This window comes from Coffea eugenioides, chromosome 5 (genome assembly GCF_003713205.1).
Source record: "Coffea eugenioides isolate CCC68of chromosome 5, Ceug_1.0, whole genome shotgun sequence".
In the NCBI taxonomy this organism is placed as follows: domain Eukaryota; kingdom Viridiplantae; phylum Streptophyta; class Magnoliopsida; order Gentianales; family Rubiaceae; genus Coffea; species Coffea eugenioides.
The window spans coordinates 7,102,467-7,106,686 of record NC_040039.1 but is presented as its reverse complement, the minus strand read 5'-3'; positions in this window follow the sequence as shown (position 1 = coordinate 7,106,686).

The window sequence follows — 4,220 nt, the reverse complement described above, 5'->3', positions numbered from 1 at the left end:
GTTCTGTTTCTGCACTTGTGATAGCAGTGATTTTTAAACTGAAATTTGACTAATCTATGAGTTGAATTTCATGAAGATGTCTTCTAAAGCTTGTTAGTTTTGTGATTTTTTGACCTACGAAACTCAAGTTATACCTTTTCAAAAAGTGTCACCAAAGTTGAAAATTTTATCAAATGGATTGAGCGGAACTTGGAAAACTCTGGAAAACTTTTTTAGGTTTCAAACCTAACTTTCTTTGGTTAAATCCTGCATATTTTGATTTGAAATATTTAGTGGTGTGTTAACCTTAGTATGCATAAAATATTTCACTTGATTGGAGCAAATTGTGAGTATGAGCTGTGAAATTTCAGGTTTATTTGCACATTTTGGTTGAGAAATGACTTGTTTCTACTTTGCATGATACACCCTGTATGTTTACCTTGAAAACTAGTAGAAATTTGATAATTTTGTTGGAGAGCAACTTGAAGAAACTGCTGGAAATCCACTTGATTGGCCGAGTAAGGAAGAGAGGAAAATTTGCAGTTTTTACACGACTTTTAGGGCTACAAAATTTTAGATTGTTGTTCAATAAACCTCGTAACATATTAATCTTCATATGTATGTTGAGTTTAAGTGATAACTAAAGATTTTTGTTGAAGAAAAGCTCCCCTAGCAAACTGTTTTCTTGCTAGAAAATTTTTCAGCTTTGAGCTGTAGAGAGAACTTGAACTTCTAGTTTTTAAATGCAAATTTTCTTGTTGAGTTTTACTGGAATTCATGATTAATATCTCCTCTCTTGGTACAAGCCTATTTTGTGTGATATGGTTGAAATAAGTATGAGAGGGGCTGTTTGGTAACAAAAATGAGGAAAGGCTTGCTGGAATTTTGCTTGCTTAAACCATGGACTATATGCTAGGTTTTCCAGCTTAAAACTTCCATTTTGTTGAAGTTTTTCAAAGAGATTCATACTCTATAGTCACTCAATGATACCTTGCATGATTCATGTTTGAACCATGGCTGAATTTCAAGCCCTTGATTCGAAATTTTGCTACAATCTTTGCCATACATTCATGTGATATGCCTTGATAAAAGTTAATGTCAAGTTTTTTTTAGTGCATTAAATCCAAAAGGTATAAGGGAATTGGTGTGGTAATGCTTGAATTTTTGGGATGATTTTAGTGAAACAATTTTATTAAAGAAACGAAGAGTAAGGGTAAAGTTCCAACCTTATTTTCATGAATTTGGTTGCAAATTAATGTGTCTTTCAAGTGAAGTTTTGAAACTCCAAGTTCTCATTTCTATTGGCGTAGAGTTGATAGATTCTTGATGTATTATCTGACCACAGGACTCGAGAGTATCCAAAAAGATGAACCAGGGTTTGAAGTGGAAATATTATGATCAATTAGTAAGTGTTACAACTGTATGATTAGGACTATGTGATGCTTCATGTGACTTGTTGTTGAGATTGCTAGATATCTTGACTTGATATTGAAAAAACAAGTGTGTACTTTATCGCACTCGGTCTAACTTGCTTGAACTCTTATCAACCTATTTACAAGTGAACGGATATACCTGTGCATAACTTGAAAGTCGGTTGAAGATATATTATCGATTATACTTGTGATTGGGATCCCAAACCCCATTAGTTAGTTAGTTAAATCGGGCTAGCAAGGGCTTGGTCGAGGAGATTAATGATCCATGGGTCTTGTTACTTGTTTAATCCTCTGGATGCATCCTCTGGATTGGTATACTCGAGTATTACCTCACTTGTTATTTGTTTGATGTGCGGACCCAGTAAGGAGGATGATCGATGGACGGAAATTGGCGTGAAGTGGTGATCTACTGGACTTTGATAGTGTATTCCAAGATTGACAGAGTGTCAACTATTGCAAGACAAGCGGCCAATGCGAGAGAAATGTATCCTTCCACTTAAAAGTGCTACTTGTTTCCTGCTTACCTCTTATTGGTTTGCTTAGTTACCATTTTCTTACTTGCTCTGAGCTTGGTACTTTGCTTGCATGATACTTGGAATCTCACTGGACTTTTAGCTCATCTTTTTATTTGTTTTCTTTAACAGGGTGTGAGGATGAGAGAGACAAGAATAGTACTAATTTGTAGTAGGAATTCTTAAACTTGTATTTGGCCGACACTGTATTATGGTACTAGTTGTTCAAGTTCTTTTCTTTTGGCTTGTACTTTGATTTGTTTATTTGGACGATTTGTAGCATATAAGTGTTATATTGAAGAATTTTAGTATTATTGATTTGGTATCCAAAGAATAGCGAGCTCGAAAGTTGTAGTTCACATTTTAAGTAATTGCCATCCTATTTATATTTAGTGAATGGATTGAACTAATTGTATTTTGATCTATTTAGTTGTGCACATAAGTATGGATGTTTCGTGAAATTGGATGGTTTGTAATATTTATTGGGGAGTTTCATACTTACTTTGGAGTTAATGTTATCTCTAAAGTTAATGTTAGTTAATGAGTCCTAATGAGAGTTAGGCAGGCAGTCCACTAACCTCTAGGGTACATCTTAGGGAGAGGTGGGGTCATCACACAATCATTCTTCCACATCTATTAGCAAAGATAACATCAAAGCAACAACTGTTTTAAAATTTTTTTTGAATATCAGTCATTATAGTAAAATGATTTGAAGAAGAGTAAGTTGACAACTATGATGATAATTGACCTTGTAGTATCTTTTCAATGCTTAGAGCCTTGTTGCATGAGTATGAATATCCATGTGAAACATCAGTTGTTTTGAATCATTTTTTACATACCATATACCAATAGCATTGGAAAATATTCTCAAATGACATAGAAGCTCTCACCCATGCAAACTGGACCAAGAAAGACATAAAGATTAGGAATATAATGATGACAAGGGTCCATGACATATAAACTCGTATGCTATTACCTTCTAAGTTGACTAGAGAAAGTAAATAAGTGTGAACTTTTCGGGTGAGTAAATGAAAGAGTTAGGATTATATTGAGTACAGGATTTAATCATTGATGATTTGTACAAATAACATTGCATTTTCTGTAGTCCTATTATAATCTCTTTATTGTTAGGATATAAAATATAAAATGAAATATCTCTCAATAACCATTAATGTAAAAAGTAAAGATTACCAAATTTTTAACTGTATAGTCTCCTGAATAGGTGGATCAATCAGAATTGCTGAGTCCTTCCTAGTAGATAGAGCAATTCCTTTGTAAAAGAAATATTAAGCAATAATCTTAGTTAATAGTAAAAGGCAACAGGATATAGTTGTAAGATAAAGGGAAATGCCTAAATGTCTAATAAGATAGTTGGCAAAACTACCATTAAAGGGCTTGACCTTTAGCCTCATGCATACTATGATTGGAAAGTTGTTCATGTGCTCAACAATTTTCTAACCTTTATTATCTATGAACTTATTAAATAGTGATAGCTGGAGCGGCAGCTTTTTGAAAATTTTTTTCTCGGTGACAACAAAAATTATTATTGATTAGTTGCTAAGATAAAAAATTAAAGAACATATGAAATAGAAGGATATTTATAGATTTACTGAATCTTCATTAATGACCACAAACTTTTGTACTGTTCCAGCTCCAAAATTATTTGTGAAAGAAGCCATTGGTGATATGAAAATAACTACAGGTAGGATATCTAATAAATAAAACAATAGTAATAATTAACATCTAAGAAAGCAAAAAGGTGTTCTAGATGAATATAAAGGATATATTGTTACTAATTAACAATTTGATTCTTTTGCTCCATGAATTATGCTAGATTTTTGAACATGGTATACGAGAATCTTATAGGCATCATACCAGTGTCATCAGCAGCTCTTCCACAATAGTTTTGGTAGAAATGACCCATTGAGTAGTTAAGCGATCAGTTTTGTATTTCTCATCAATAAGACAAACTTCAACTTTGAAAATCTCGTATCCCTTGAAAATAGTAAGACATGGCCCCATAACTTGAATGACATGGTTGAAGAGAATTCCTTCAACTCAAGATCCCTACAATTGTATTGATATCAATAAAACATTAGGCTACTGATCAGAAGACTGAATAAAAAGGATAAAGCTATGATTTGCAACAAAGTAAGTCATTGTAGGTAGAAGTTTTTAATCTTTGCATCATCAAAGATCAATTTCTGATATCTAGTGGGTGAAGCACTTGTTGTAGCGGGTTGGCACTTTTCTTGCACAATTATTTTCACAGATCAAGATCTCATTCCTGGTTGGA